The following is a 17,440-nucleotide window of genomic DNA, read 5'->3' as shown; positions in this document are numbered from 1 at the left end:
TGACCTAACAATACAGCCAAGCACCAAAAATAGAATTAACAGTAAATGACAAGGCGTAAAGAGTCTCTAGATGAGGGTCAAATTTGCCGGGGTAGACCCTGCTGGATCTAAACATGTACGATCTGTATACCACGTACAAAGATTTGTGGTTGACGGCCTTTGACCGCGCACAAAAGATAGAGCAGGGAATTGGAAGCGTCATTCTTCGTAAGGTCCGCAGTGATACTAAGACGCAGCCTACCGCTCCAGCGGAGCAACCGCAGTAGCAGACGCGACGAGGTAAAGACCGCCTATGGCATTAAGTATGTCATACCACTGGACTTTGAGGTGATACGAATCATGGCGCGTACTACCCCCAGACAGCTATCCGAGTTACAGTTTGAAGTGACCCTAGCAAGATACCACAAACATCTTACAGATTGACACATCATAGGCAAGCACTTACCGGAAGTATTCATCCCTATTCTATCACCAACTTAGAGTTGCAGTACGAAACGGTGTACAGCGAAGAGCTGGCCCGTAGCGCCGGTATGGAATATAGTGCCGGAAAGGCATTCCTTTACGATCACGTGGTGATGTACAAGACGTTTAGCTTCTTGGATAAGACGGATGAGGTTATCAACCAAAGCATTAACCTCCCCCGAAGAAGTCTCACGGGGTTGATGTTGGTGTTTGCCAAGCCTTACGAGGCCGGTAAGCGCGACTCCGAGGCCTTTCACAACCCCAACATTACTAACGTCGGCGTGAATATTAACGGTGTTCCAAACAAGGTCTACTCCCAGGGGATAAAGCCCGCAGACGTGTACAGGGAGGCAATGCGTAAGTTTGGTGACCAGGTGAGTCCTGAGGAATTCTTTAAGGATAAGTACGCGCTATGGATCGATATGCGCACCACCAACGATGAAACCATGCACGGTCAAGGCCTGCGGCTGGTAAACACCCAAGACGGTATTACTTTGGAGATCAAACGCACCAAAAACACCAGTGCGGGCGACGGTGATAAGATAAACTGCTACTTTTTCGTGGTGTCTGACGCGCAACTGAGCGTGGAAATGAATCAGCTAAAGAGCGTCGCCTACTATTTTCGTGAACGAAAAATTAAAATATTCCTTATGTATAATATGCTTCGCGTATTCAAAACAAACGAAACCAAACTGCAATGCATAGTGCAAGGCAACGAACTGTACTTCAGGGGAAAGGAGGTGGCGGCTGCGTTGGAATATTCCAATGCTAGAGATGCTTTAATTACTCACGTTCGGATAAGTACAAGAAAAGGCTGTCTGAGTTAAAGGGGTCGTGAATCGCGACACTTGTACTATACACCCACATTCCGTGTTTATTTCCGAACCTGGGTTGTATCAGCTGATATTTAGCTCAAAGCTACCAAAGGCAGAAGCATTTCAGGATTGGGTCTTTGAGGAAGTCGTACCCGCGCTGCGTAAGGACGGTCGATATGCAATAGAAAAGCGGTTTGACGGTCCAAACAAGTTGGTATTTAAGATCGAAAATGAATTCGACCTGCATAAAAAGGTAGTGGACTACATCCGCAGGTTTTACCCCCAAATGCTCGTGACCCCTGGTTTAGGCGAATTGCAGGACTCGGATGGGAAACGTATAAAGTGCTGGCAGAAAGGTTACCAACGCGGTCAGCCCGACCTTCTTATTTTGAATGCACACGTGCGATACCGTGGTTTTTGCGTAGAGCTGAAGACCCCTAAAGGCAATGGGGTATTATCTGAGGACCAACGTCGCCTGTTGCACGAATACGAAATAAATGGTTATAAAGTAATGATCAGCAACGATTACGACGACATCTGCAGAGCCATCACGGAGTATGCACGAGGAATGCGTTTACCATGTAGGTGGTGCTGCAAGCGCTTTAAAAGCGCGCAGACTCTGGAAACGCATTTAAAGATATTCCATAGGTATAATGGTGAGGCAAATACATTGGCGAGATCTAATAGAAGGTATTGCGTATGAAATAAAAAATTACGTTGTCTTTGAGGATATCAACCGCTTGCGGCTGGTCCTCAAAGATGGTGACGGCATAGAGTATTCCCTGTGGGCGCCTGTTAGAGTCAGGTACGTCATACAGGGCGAGGAGTTCACCCATCTGCGCTCGCATGGTAAGCAGAACGGGCGGTGGGAGTTTGACATCGAAAGAAGAGTCACTCCATCTCCCCTCTGCAGTTAAGCGCGTCGGCAATGGTCCGTAGCGCCTTAGGGTCTGCGCTGCACCAATGGCCGGTAAAGTCGTCGCCTAAGTAGGTGTGGCGGCAGTAGAGACAGTCATATCTTCGCTCTGCGACGAGGATGACTCTTTTTTTTTAACTTGCTTGGCGCGCTCTTTGACGACCTCCTTAATGACTTCTATGACCTCAGGCCTCAAAATGCAGTCGTTGGGTATCTCGCAGGTAATACAGTCCATATATTGAAAGACTAGGAAGGCGGCTGCGTATGCTATCGTATGTCCATCACAGAATGTTAAGATGTGGTTAAGACTTTGTTAAACCACCCACCAAACTGTCCCGAAAGATGCCTCAGAATGTTAAGATATGGTTAAATTCTTGTTAAGGAAGGTCGGAAACTATCTCAGAAACCATCCCAGAATGTTAAGGTGTGGTTAAATTATTGTTAAGGAAGGTCGGAAACTATCTCAGAAACCACCTCAGAATGTTAAATTGTTAAGAGACAGTTGAATATGTGTTCCTCCTCTCTCACGCATCCACATCTCTCACATTGCTGCCTCCAATATTCCCTGTTAGTCCATGGGACACCTTCTAAGGTATCAAAGCGGGGTAATGTCCTGCTTATCTTCCTAAAGTAGTCTATTTGATTCCTTAGGTAATCATCTCTATGTTCACAATTCATCAGATCGCCGCATTGGTAACAATCCACTCCTTCCAGATCGTACTTCTCTGAAAGGTATCGGTATGTCCTTTCATGCTTTTTCTTATGCGTTTGTAAACGTTGGCGGCTACTAAGAACCTTAGCACAGTAACTACATTCTGTTGTCCTACGGCAAACACCCTTCTTAACATGCTGCTGTAGTTTCTGTAAGGTACTGAACTCCCTGTTACAGTCATTGCAGGCCTTACTGATTGGCTCCTTTGTGCAAACTCCATGCCAAACATGGTATTGCAGTCTTTGTTTGGTACTAAATACCTTCTTACATTTCAAGCAGTCCATATATACTTAACAATATTTTAACCTCCATTTAACATTCTGAGGCATCTTTTGAGATAGTTTCCGACCTTCCTTAACAATATTTTAACCTCCATTTAACATTCTGAGGCATCTTTTGAGATAGTTTCCGACCTTCTTTAACAAAGTCTTAGCCCCTACGCAACATTCTGAGGCATCTTTTGAGATAGTTTCCGACCTTCCTTAACAAAGTCTTAACCATATCTTAACATTCTGAGGCATTTCTTACGGGAGTCTTGGACCCAGCTTAACAATATCTTAACCTCCATTTAACATTCTGAGGGGGTTTCTAGGAGCTCTTAACATTAGATTGGGTAGCGCATGAAGTCCACGACTGACTCCTTTGCCCATGTTGCCATCGTTATCAGCGCGCCAAACCGTTCTGCGCGCTTTAGACCACACATTTCCTCATAAAGCTCCTTTACGCGTTCATTCAGCCGGTCTATCTCCTCCCTTTGCATTTCGACCGTCCTCTCTAGGTCTGACTTCTCTTTGACGACGTTAACCATTGCTTTTACTGCTTCCACTGGTGTGTAGGCACCCTCCATATATACCAGCAAATAAATTTGCTTCTAGAAGGCAACTTGTTGCCTGAAATATATGAACCCAGATCACATGCCTTGCAACGCTCTGATAGTAGGACCCACCGGCTGCGGAAAGACCCAATTCGTAGTAGAGCAGCTATTAGGACCCTTTAGATACCGATTTGACTACATAGTGCTACTTTGCCCCACCTACGTGAACAACCGCACCTGGACGGCCGTAGGCGTGAAAGATGATGACTTCTTCGTGGATATCTTAGACCCTAACGAGTTATCTGGGCATCTTAAGTTCTGGCATAAACAATTCCCCAAAAATACACAGACACTCCTCATACTGGATGACATCGCCTGCGGGGACGACTTAAAGAGGCGCACGTCGGAGCTCGTTAAACTCGCCTTTAGCGGCAGGCATGACAATATTAGCGTTTGGTTGCTCTCGCAACAGCTTACCAGTGTCTCTAAGCCCTTTAGGGAAAACATAGGTTCACTTGTCGTATTTTATACTCCGAGCAAGTCTGACCTGGAAACCATCTTGAGCGACTACGGCGGCGAGATAAGCAAGGAACAGTTGCATGAATACATGCGGCATTTAAAGACGCACCACCATTCCAAAATGATCTTCTCTTTGAGGTTTCCGTATTCCATAAAAATCTGCGATCTTTGATTCCTAACATATATGGAGATTGAGCAGTTGATAGATGAAGTCCCCACACAGCTAGATGAAAGTAACCTTAAGGAACAACTCAACATCCTTGTGTCTTCGGGGAAGTGCAAAGAAATGATAGGCAAGGAACTTACCCATGAGCAGGTTAATAAGTTGTCGGAAGAGGAAGTCAAGAAATTCCATAAGAGGTATGAGGCCGCCCTTGCAAGTAAGACCACGGACGCCGTAGCAGACTCCGCTATCCGACTTGCGACTAAATTGCTTGGACTTGCACTGCCCATAGACGACGTGGAGCAACTACAGAAGGACATAAGAGATGACTATGTCATATCCCAAGAACTTAAGATAACCTGCGGGTGGTTGTCTTTGAAGTGCGGTAAGTTAATGGCAGTCGCCTCTGCGGCACTTCACGTAGCTCAGCATGTCGACTTGAAGGAACTTACGACGTCTTGGAAGGACTTTAAGAAGGACAGGGACGTTGAAAAGGTCTTCCAGGCAGCACTTGCTGAGGTACCTGATCAAGTCGCCTCAAGTACTTAGTCAAGTCGTCCTCAGGAATTACCCAGGTCGCCTCAAGTACTTAGTCAAGTCGTCCTTAAGTACTTAGTCAAGTCCTATTAAGTTACTTATCAAGTCCTTCAAGTCCTTAGATATAAATGGAAGCGGAGGAACCAGAGCAAAAGATTACCAAGGCTAAATCTCCAGGCAGAGTCGCTGCGGGAAAGAAGCTCGCAGAGATGAATAAGAAGAACAAAGCAAAGAAAGAGGAAAAGGTGGAAGAGGAATCCTCCATCAATCCGGGATACGTCATTGGCGCATTAGGAGTCATCATAGCAGCAGGTAGCCTTTACTTACAATGAAAGGCAGCAAAGCCAAAGGTAGAATTAGAGGCCGTGCATGTGAGGCAGGAGCCTAGAAGCAAAATACCCGTAATGGAATAGCAAGGTCATTCCCATGCGGAATAACCTTCTCACTCTGTAATATAATGTCAACCGCGTTATTGAAAACTGTTGAAGAAGCAGCTATTATTACTTCCATCGTTGCGGGTATTGGTTGGGTAGGTAAGAAAGTGCTCAAAGAAGACTTTACTGAAGACCCAAGCAAGAGCTTCGCTAATTTTGCTAAAATGACCGCTGCCGTTGGCGGGGCTATCATGGTAAAGGATTACCTACGAAAGGAAAAGTACATTCCTCAGTAAGCGTAGCTTACTTCTAGAAGGGGACTTGTCCCCTGTAATATAAATGGCTAGTTTAATCGCAGGCGGAGTTATTGCAGCTTTAGCATTCACTGGAGCTAATTATGGCGGTCAGTATTTGCATAGATTAGTCAGAGGCGACAAAAGCGGAGAATTAGCCGCCGAAAGAAAGAGACACGACTTAGCGCTGGAGAAATATCAAAGGGACGTGGCGGCTTGGAATGAAAAAAGACAAGCTTACAGGGATTGGTTGGACAAGAATTACCAAGACAAGATGCAGGCCGACAAGAACTTCGAAAACACAGACTACGCCTTTAAGCTCTATGCGCAAGCACATCCCGCGGCATCGACGGGGTTAAAAAGGCCTCAGTTTAAGAATTACTACCAACCTTCTAAGAAACAAAAAGACAATGAATTGGTCTTCGTAGGAGTCGCAGGGCTGGCGGGAGGCGTAGCTTTGGCGTACTTAGTCTAGAAGGTAACTTTGTTGCCTACCCCTTCTAACGAAGGGGACTTGTCCCCTGTAAAATATGATCGTCTTTTTGGAAAGCGACAAGAATAACTTTACCACTTATCTGAATCCCCCCATCAAAGCCCATAAGGTTCGGCTGGTTAGTTGTTCTTTGTACAATTCTTGGTATAATTTAGTCAATACCTTGGTCACCGTACTTAAGGCGCCCGGCAAATATCAAGGCGTAATGCTGCCCAATGGACATTACACGCCAATCACCCTTGCTAAGGAGCTCGCCAAGCGCGGTTATACTCTCACCACGGGATTGCCGCACGAAATGACTCTCAAACATAATATGCCAAACTATTCAGTAACTTTTGGAAAGTTTGACCCATTGGGATCTTTATTATGTGCCTCAGGCAAGACAATTACCGACACAGCCATCCCTGTGAAATGGAAAGTCGCATCCTCTTACGAAGTCTATTGCGACTTGGTCCATAGTTACAACAATGGAGAAAAGTCTTCTCTTATGTCCAAGTTTCTGCCCAAAGGTAATCCATTTGACCCAGTAGAATACACTCCCATTTCTTTAAGCTATGACTTGTCTAATTTGGTAGAAAGCATAAACATCACCATTAAAGTGGACGGAAAGACGGTGGATTTCAACGGACGCAAGATCAATCTTGTTTTGGAATTCATACAATGGTTCGAACTGAGGACAAACTCAAAAGGATTTACTATGGACCTGAAGGCTATTGGAGAGGAGCGTCGGCTTTTAAGAAACTTGCAGCCGCGTCCAGTGTATCAGAAGAAACGGCTAAGAACTGGCTAAAAAAACAAACCCTCTGGCAGGTTTATCTTCCCGTGCCTAAGTACATTCCCAGGCCTAGCTTCACCGTAAATACCCCCAACGAAATTCATCAGGCGGATTTGCTTTTCTTACCGCACGACAAGGTGAGAAAAAAGACCTATAAATACGCTTTGACCGTAGTTGATATCGCAAGCAGATACAAGGACGCCGAACCCATAACCAGCAAGGATTCTGGGGAAGTCGCAGAAGCCCTAGGTAGGATTTATAAGCGCGTTTTGAAATGGCCTAAGCTGCTGCAAGTGGATGCGGGGACAGAGTTCATGGGCGTGGTTATTAAGACCCTGAAAGACCACAGCACTAAAATTAGGAGAGCTGAAGCTGAGTACCACAGGGGTCAGAGCATCGTCGAAAGATTCAATAAGACCCTGGCCGAGCGTCTCTTTGGGTACCAGTATTGGAAAGAGCTGGAAGATCCCTCCAAACGCAACAGGGAATGGACCCAGAGGCTCCCCCAGGTCGTCGCGGCTTTGAACAACGAGGCGGCCAGGGCTACGGGAATGAAACCCAAGGATGCCATAAAAAAGAAACTCGTGGAACACAAGTCCTACGTCAGAAGTTCGAGGGTGGTCGGACTGAAGGAAAAAAAGCTCCCCCGCAACATAGTGGTCAGATACCTCTATCAGCCGGGGGAACTCGAAGGTGGCAGTAAGAGAGCCACGGATCCTAACTGGTCCCTGGAAACGTATAAGATTTCGAAGTCCGTCACCAAGGAAGGGCAACCCGTGTTGTATTACCTAGATGGCCCAAGTCGTGGATTTGTCAAGGAAGAGCTGCTCATAGTCCCCAAAGACTCAGAGTAGTGCTGCTCCACGCGCCCGATTACACTCTAGGCATGTCAGTCTTACGTTACCTCTGCAATGCCCGCGCTTGTTGTTGATACGATCCACGGAGAACTGCTGATCGTCATTTGGGTCAAACCTCCATAGTAGAGGTATGTTACATTTGGCACACCTTGCCCCTTTCTTATAGACGTCGTCCACGCATAAGTGAAAGACATGACCCTTCTCCTCGTCGTGTCTTTTGTAGTGAAGGAGTTTCTTGGCAATGTTCTCCTTTGCTATGTCTTCTGGGGTGCGGTCGTAACGCAGTTGTGGCCCCCAGGCTTTTTTAAACTGTTTGGCATATTCTACGCGCCTTACGGCGGTGTAGATAAGGTTGCTCCAACACAGCCGCTGGTCTATGATCCATGAGGTTTCCTTTATGGTAAGTCCTTGCGCGCTGTGGACTGTCATGCAATACCCCAAGCGCCAGTCTGGATGGGAGATTATTTTTTCCACCTTTCCTATGGGTACCCAGGCTTTATCATGCGTTAGCGCATTTTGCAGTTGGATGTCGGTACCGGGTACGCAGAAGTCGCGGCGCTGCATGCGGGTGTCGTTGGGTTTATAACAAACGGGCACGGGATGTGTAGGGAAGCGCTGTTGGTGTATTTTGAAGAGGTTTTTCTGTATGCGAGACTGTGCTGCGCGCTTACTACCTAGCACCAGATCTTTAGGATGCCAGGCGTATAGAAAGTCCTCGTAGGACTTCGCTCGTACGCGTTTGCGCAGTGTTTTGCATTGCTCGGCGTCACTGAGGCCCCTCAATTCCGGTTTCAGGTTTCTTATTTGATCCTTGCTGCGGTAGTCGGTGTTAATTTCCTCCGCATGGTCTACGAAATCTTTCAGCCATTCGTGGGGCATCTCTCCGGCTATTGGAGGAGGCTGGCAGGGATCTCCGGCGAATATTACTTGACACTTTCCAGGGAGGAATTCTACGAATTCTTTGAGGATTTCTAAAGGAACGGTGCAAATCTCATCCCAAAGTATCACCGGAGGTATGTCGTGGAGGGCTTCAGGTACCCACTTTTGGCCATTCCAACGAAAGAAGCTGTGGTACGTTTGAGCGTCGTGGCCCATTTCGCAGAGTTCTCCTTCCAAACGATGCGTTGGAGTTAGCACCTTTATCTTAGGAAAGAGTTCTAACACACGCGTGGTCTTACCGCTGCCTCCCGTACCGTAGAGGTAAGAGAAGCGTTGGTAAGAGATTGGGTCCGCAACTGAAGGTAGGGGGTCCGCAGTGGGGGTTACGGTGCCCTGGGTGTGTTCTCCGTGATATTCTACGCGGCCTCTCCAAGCTTTGATCTCTTCATCTTTGACGCGCCATTGTCCACTTTCCGTCAACTCGTCTTTTGTGTAGAATTCCTTCATCTTTTCCAACACGCTAGGCTTTACGTATAAGGAATCCGTGGCTACGCGGGGGATATCTTCTTTGTCAAACCGCAGGAGCATTGCGAGAAGGTTGATATGCGCGTAGGCAAGCATGCTGGCGCGGAGATGGTAATATTGCGGTCGATGATCTTGGTAGTAGCATAAAGCATTCCATTTGCGTTCTTTTTGCTCGGCTTCTATGAAATAGTCCCACTTCTCCACGGAAACCATGGTTCCTTGGTCATGGGCACGCTTGATGAGGAAACTTAACTCACCTTCGTCTGTTATTAGGCGCCTTTGCATGTGTTTCTCTCCCTCCTTAGCGCCCTGGGTGAACTTTCCTATGACAATTCGGGCGGTGGGGTTCTGTTCTGGTAACCAATTAGTGAAGGCGCTATGGCAGAGTATGGCTTCATGCGCTGTGTATTTCAGGAGTGTACGTTCTTCAAGGAATTTTAGCAGCGGTATGGGTATCCATTCTTTCTCCTGTAAATGCTTGCCATACCAAACGTAAATTATGGGATGCAAGTCTTTAGCCAACTTCCAAGACGTCAATCTGACGAACCCTGTTGCTGGCGCGTCGTAGCTGCCATCTAAAGACACGCGAAAGAACTGCGAGTCTGGGTGTCCGTAGTGGTCGTAATATTCCTTACAATCGCCAAGACCTTTAAATGACGCAGGATAGCAATGCTTCATGTCTAAGGAGACGTATTCGTCTTCGTCGTACTCCATATTCCAAAGACCTCCATGACCGTGTTCTACGCACGCTTTGGAGATATCTTTGAACTCTTTTGGGGTAGGTTTCCAGCCGTTTCTCTTCTTGGCAGCTAAGAAGTCTAAGCTGCGGGAGCTAAGGACCTCGTCTGAGAAGTCTTCCCCAAGGGTTTCGCAGGCGCTCTGGATGCGTAAATGTTCGATTTCGGGGCGGTAAAGAGTACCATCTTGCGTCATAAACTGGCTTCCTTCGGGATCCATCAGCCAAATGGAATTTTCATGTATTAACTCTGCCAATGGCGAGGCCTTGTAGACCTTTGTCTCCTTCTTCTTGGGGAACCGAAGTTCTCTCCAAGCGTGTCCGTTGTGTTGGTAGATAATAATAGGAGCGCCTCTGCCTCCATATTTGTGAGTTCCTGGGTAAATGTACCCGTCTGTTATGTCTTTCACGTGTATTCGTCTTTCTAAGGCAGTTTCTAATTTCTTAATGTTGTCTATGGTTGCTCCGGCCCTGCGTGTGACGTCTTCCCATTTTCTGATGGCTTCTCTTCTTTTCAGAGTTAACTTACCACCACGAGAGGAATCCTCAAAGAACTCCCTCACCAACTTACCCACGCAGTTGCCGGGATGTCTCATCGGCCTGAGTTTCCTAACGTCTGGCTCTTCAATCTCATACGCGCCGTAGATAACTACAGTAACAGGATAAGCAACTTCGTAGAATAACGCTCTATACCCACCATCGCACCAGGTCTCGTATCCTTGTTTAATACAAAAAGGTTCTGCTTACCTGACGCCGGGATAGGATTACGACCCCTTTCTATTACCCAATCGCCATCTAAATACTTTATGAACGTCAATTCAAGACGGTAATTACCTTCTGGCATTAAGTCGATTATTTTTTCAGCCCTTTCTTCATCCATGGTCTCGTCCGTATCTCCTTCCATAAAAGTCGTGAAGGCGAAGTCAGCATCCAAACGATCCAACACCTGAGTCCTCAGCCTGCGCACAGTTTTGTTCCTAATGCTCCTGATAGCGTCCATCTATATCTAAGAAATATTTTAAACCTCGTTTACGACCCTTAACACAGCAGCAGGTAGGAATTATCGCGTGGGTAATTCCCGATGCGGACGCACACATTTAGAGGGGCCTTTGACGCAGGTAATACCCGTGAAATTCAATGTTTAGTAACTCGGAATTGGCGAGTCCCCCTACCTGCTGCTCAAAGAAATTGGCAAAGTTCCTGCTGCGTTCACATACATTTGCTTATAAGAGCATTTTGCTGAATTAGCAAGGATTCCCCCAAGAAAATCCTTAATTTCTCAGCCGGTACATTAGCTGCAGCCCCCAAATAAAAAAAAGCAACGACTTTGAAGCTCTGGCTACTAGACAATGTAGTTTGGTGGGTGCTAACGTGAATGATGGAAGAGTTTAAAGGCACAATGTAATGTGGAGTATAGAACATCCACAGCCATTGTTTGGGACACAGAGCCAGCGCTGGGGGGAGTGCCCGGGGGAGGTAAAAACTACTAGAAAGACGTATTTTAGCTGAAAATTTGCTGTTGAACATGATTCCCCTATCGACAACGGTCAAGAAAATTCGGTTTTCCAAACGAAATGACGTTGCCAAAGGAATTGGCAAAGTTCCTGCTGCGTTCACATACATTTGCTTATAAGAGCATTTTGCTGAATTAGCAAGGACTCCCCCAAGAAAATCCTTAATTTCTCAGCCGGTACATTAGCTGCAGCACCCAAATAAAAAAAAAGCAACGACTTTGAAGCTCTGGCTACTAGACTATGTAGTTTGGTGGGTGCTAACGTGAATGATGGAAGAGTTTAAAGTCACAATGTAATGTGGAGTATAGAACATCAACCGCCATTGTTTGGGACACAGAGCCAGCGCAGGGGGGAGGGCCCGGGGGAGGTGAAAACTACTAGAAAGACGTATTTTAGCCGGAAATTTGCTGTTGAACATGATTGCCCTATCGAAAACGGTCAAGAAAATTCGGTTTTCCAAACGAAATGACGTTGCCAAAGGAATTGGCAAAGTTCCTGCTGCGTTCACATACATTTGCTTATAAGATCATTTTGCTGAATTAGCAAGGACTCCCCCAAGAAAATCCTTAATTTCTCAGCTGGTACATTAGCTGCAGCCCCCAAATCAAAAGAAGCAACTACTTTGAAGCTCTGGCTACTAGACAATGTAGTTTGGTGTGTGCTAACGTGAATGATGGAAGAGTTTAAAGGCACAATGTAATGTGGAGTATAGAACATCCACAGCCATTGTTTGGGACACAGAGCCAGCGCTGGGGGGAGGGGCCGGGGGAGGTAAAAACTACTAGAAAGACGTATTTTAGCTGGAACTTTGCTGTTGAACATGATTCCCCTATCGAAAACGGTCAAGAAAATTCGGTTTTCCAAACGAAATGACGTTGCCAAAGGAATTGGCAAAGTTCCTGTTGCGTTCACATACATTTGCTTATAAGAGCATTTTGCTGAATTAGCAGCAGTAAGGCGGACTCGCGGAGCGTCGGCAATGCACCTGGAATTTCACGGGTATTACTGGGGCTTGGGACCCCCTTTGCGCGATCCGGCGACAGCAACGAGGAAGGACTTGCTGCTGCTGTGTTTGCGAAGATCGCAAACGAAGGTTAAAATATTTCCTAGATATAGATTGACAACATCACGAGCATTCGAAATAGAACTGTACGTAGGTTACGAACTCAAGTGTTGGATCGTTTGGATGCCGACTTCGCCTTCACGACATTTACAGAAGGAGACATAGAAGAAATTATGGACGAAGAAAGAGCTGAAGGAATAATCGACTTAATGCCGGAAGGTGACTACCGTCTTGAATTGACGTTCATAAAGTATCTAGATGGCGATTGGGTGATAGAGAGGGGTCGTAATCCTATCCGGGCGTCAGGTAAGCGAAACTTGTTTGTGTTAAACAAGGATACAAGAACTGGTGCGATGGTGGGTATAGACGTGTTATTCTATGAAGTTGCTTATCCTATTACTGTAGTTATCTACGGCGCGTATAAGATTGAAGAGCCAGACGTTAGGAGACTCAGGCCGATGAGACATCCCGGTAACTACGTTGGGAAGTTGGTGAGGGAGTTCTTTGAGGATTCTTCCCGTGGTGGTAAGTTAACCCCAAAGAGAAAAGAAGCCATAAGAAAATGGGAAAACTCCACCTATAAAGCCAGAGCAACGATAGACAACATCAAGAAGTTGGAGACCCTCTTAGAAAGGCGCATACATGTGAAAGACATCACTGATGGATTCATTTACCCGGGGACGCATAAGTATGGTGGTAGGGGAGCTCCCATAGTCATTTATCAACATAATGGACACGCTTGGAGGGAGTTGAGATTCCCCAGCAAGAAAGAGACTAAGGTCTATGAAACTTCTCCATTAGCAGATTTAATAGACGAGAACTCCATTTGGTTGATGGATTCAGAAGGAAGTCAGTTTATGACGCAAGACGGCACTTTGTATCGCCCTGAAATCGAACACCAGCGCATCCTAAGCGCCTGTGAAACCCTTGGGGAAGACTTCTCAGACGAGGCCTTCAGCTCTCGTAGTTTGGACTTCCTAGCCGCAAAGAAAAGGAATGGTTGGAAACCTACTCCAAAAGAGTTCAGAGATATCTCCAAAGCAGCAGTAAGGGGGACTCGCGGTCACCCCTCGGAATTACACGGATATTCCCCGTGCTCACGTAACAGCGTCCGAGTCGGGTATTACCCGCGCGCTGATTCCCTTACTGCTGCTAGTTGTCGAAACGATGGGTACCGTAAATGGAGGTTAAGATATTTTGTTGGATATACGATGCATGAATGTAAAAAGTTCACCAATGACTTCTGTATAATTTGTCTAAGACCCAAAGTTAACATACCCAAGCCCAAGGGTTTCTGGTGTTGTGGTAAGAAAATGCAAATAGAAGACGACACGTCAGCACAGTGTTACGAGTGTGGTAAGAATATTCGTAATGCCGTACCAAATGCTACCAGAGAGCAGTATTACGCCAATGGAGGTCGTAAGAAAACACCTTATAAGAGAATAAAATACTTTAGGGACCGGATGAGTCATATCCAAGGTTATCGACCGGTATATTTAAACAACGAAGTAAGGAAGAAAATCATAGATCACTTAGAAGAGCCAACCCCACAAAGTCTAAGGAAAACGCTGAAAAAATTAAAACTAGGGAAATATTACAAAGCTATTCCCTATCTTTTGTCTGAAATTACCGGTAAGTCTATTCCTGAGGTTTCTGATATGAAAAAAGCCGAGTGGATGTTTTGTCGGTTGGATAAGGATATTCCTTATTATCCTGACGTAATTTACGAAATATTTTACAAAATAGACCCCAACCACCCCCTGTTAGGATGGATTCCGAGAAAATAAAAATGCAAAACTGGCGTTTATTTTGCCAGAAACCCCACTGGGGAATGCATCGCGCAGAACACCAAGCTATCCCCAGTGGGGTTTTTTGCATTTTGGGCTTACGGGGCTCATTTCATCCCGCGCCAGAGGCCCTCTAGTACATACACATATATCTTTCTTACGACCCACCAGAGGGTGAACTCCGGACAGCGTCCCGAGACACCCCCTGACTTTTCCAATCGCGAAACCCCCCATCGCGGGGTTGAATCGCACTTTCCACCCCTCCCCCCACGGTTGCTGTGAGTGGGGGAGGCTTTTTTTTTCACTCACAGCAACCGGTCCAAATGCGTCTACAGCGAGGCTTGAACTCGGGACTTTAGGCCTCCCCAGCTCCAAAGTCCCACGATCACAAGCGAACGCCAGACACATCTGGACGCTTATGTATGTGAAAATTATTATATTTAATTTGCATATGAACCAGACAGCCGGCGTTCGATATGTAAATAGAACCCTGTCACGATATTTACTGAGCAAGCTTTCTTTGAAGCTCTTCTTTCGCTTCTTGGTAGATCTTTTTGCGAGATTCCTCGGAAAGATCTTTTACGACTGTTTTTTTATTCCTTATGTCCGACTTTAATTTCTCGTACTTTTCCTCTTCGGTCAGAATAAGCGAGAATTCTACGTCGTCTATCTTTCTGTCACGCAAAGCCTTTGAAACAAGGTCGGTAATAGTATTTACTTTAGCCCTAGACAGAGCTATTGTCGTGTCATGCTTGGATATTTTCGTGGATAGCTTTTTCATGATGCCCGTAGCAACAGCCGAAATGATACCACAGGCTGCCCCAACGCCGGCCAAAGGAACTCCAACAATTATTCCCGGCCCAGTAAGCGAAGTAGCAACGCCGGAGCCCGTTAACACAACAGATATGGATCCTGAAGTTATCGCAATCTTATGTAGCGTACTCCGGGCTCTGACGTATTTCTTCCTAACTTTTTCGTAGTGTTTTGTTTGCCCTTCCAAGTAAGCCAGGATTAAATTTGCTTTATTGAGCCTGAAGTTTTCGGCGTTTAATTTGTTAGGTGTAGTATAGGGAACATCTGGGTACAACTGAGGTGCTGATGGTATAACATCCATTATATATACTAATGTACGACGCTTTTGGGAATGATATTGAGGAGCAGCCACATCACGACAACCGGGATTATGCCAACTGGAGAGCATTTAGGAAGTTATTTCCACATGCAGACGTCAGTAAGTTTGAAAGGAGACCTGATGGGATTTACTTTAAAGGCTCCAGAATGTACAGCAATGCGGACTTGGAACATTCAAAGCTGGAGCAAGTAGGTAATCAGGTGCAGCAATTAACGATTGTACGCCACCCAGCCACACCTGTGCCTACGGCTAAGCCGGGTTGGTCGAAGGAGCTTTTACCCACCACGAGCACTTATCCAGTGCCAGCGGTTTCATTTGACGAGCGTTTAAACATGGACTTAACGTTGAACGCGCGAGTTTCTAAAGACTATTCATTTGAGTTAAAGGTGCGAGATATCTTTAAAGAAGTCCCCATTGTTCATAAGACGGCAAAAGAAGCCCACGAATGGACGATTGGTCCTAACATGCGTTATTGGCCGCAGCAGTTGAACTTTGCGGTTTGGTGTGCTACCAGTGGCTGTGGGGTAAGCGCTAATATGATGAAAGATCCGATATTTATGTTTCACTTTCACTTTACCGTCCGAAGGATACTTTATGAAATGGGTGTTATTGCGCTGCCGGGATGTGCTGCGTTTGATCCGAGAGATAATAAGTATAATGTTCCAGCTTATGATAAAATTTGTGTGGATTTTGGTGTTGTAGGGAAGGATTTTCGATGTACTGCTGGTGCTAACAATGGTTTGGGGCACATTTGGGCTTATTGGGGTATTGGTGGGCATGTGTTAAGTGATAAGGAGGTTCATGCGTTAAATTTAAAATGGACCATGGCTTAGCACAACGAAACCCATTATCAACTCGAGAATTGGGCGTGGATGTTAACGGGTCCAAAGGGGGAAACGAAAGTAGTGAGGGATGGACCTTTATTCGAAGATGAGGGTGGTAAATATGGTGGAGCTAATCCGCTGATTATTAAAATGGTTAACGATGAGCATGATAAGCAATACCTTAATTTCATACCTAAAGTAGGCAAGGGGTTAACCAAGGTTGGTCGTGGACGCTTGGACCGTAGCATAGAAGCTTACGTGTATACCATCCTTGGAGCTCAAGTGAACACCCTAAAGAACATAGTTGGGGATAGTGGCACCGCACAGAATTCGCGAGAAGAATCCTTGATTTTATTTGAAACTTCGATTTTGGAGGGTGATATTGATAAAAGTTCGAATCGCTACAAGTTAGCAATAGAAAATGCTAGGCAAAAGCTGGATTATGCAATAGCGCCATATTGCTTGTTGATGCCTAGTAATTTATCCATAAATACTGCTTCCGTAGTAGGATACAACAACCAACTTAAAAGTGCTACGATTGATATGAAGCCGGGAATAAACGACATAAACCATAAGACCACGAAGGGCATTCCCAACTTTGTCGATAAGCCTAAAAAGATACACTTAAGTTTATTACCGCCTAAGTCGAAACCTAAGTCAAAGCCCGCAGACCCACCAAAGCCATACCGAGCGCCTAAAAAGGAGGAGGAATATGACCATAAGTTACTAAAGGCCGGTCTAACAGTCGCAAGCATTGGTCTGAGCTATTATATATGGCGATGAACAACCCCTACGTAGCTGGAGTAGATTGTGTTTATACGACTTACACAGGCGAGAAAAAATACAACCAGGCATCTTGGGTTGATGTCACGGGGATGTCCGTGAATTTGAATTACTCGGGAAAGAAATTGATCCTTTGTAGTATTTGCATTGGTACAAGCAGCCATGCCAACGTTGGCTTCAGGTTCCTGGATGACAACGGCGTACTGCAGCCTATGCGTGCGAAAACGAATAACAGGGAGCCTACGCATTTTTCCGTAGAACCGCCAGCGAATAGCGCCGAGAATCTTACGACTTGGACTTTTCATATGGTCGCCGATTGCCATGGGAAGGTAAAGCTACAAATACGCGTAGATGACTCAGGGAGCGTTTGCGTGAATAGTATAGAAAATCAAAGAGATACGGATTATAACCACGCGACCATAAGCACTTTTACGGTGCTTAGCCTTTAAATATATGAATCCACATCA

The sequence above is a fragment of the Actinia tenebrosa genome, unplaced genomic scaffold, assembly GCF_029948245.1.
Source record: "Actinia tenebrosa isolate PJP-AT-01 unplaced genomic scaffold, QUT_ActTen_1.0 PGA_scaffold2__45_contigs__length_23673736, whole genome shotgun sequence".
NCBI lineage: Eukaryota > Metazoa > Cnidaria > Anthozoa > Actiniaria > Actiniidae > Actinia > Actinia tenebrosa.
The sequence above is the reverse complement of the archived record's forward strand: the minus strand, read 5'-3'. Positions refer to the sequence as shown.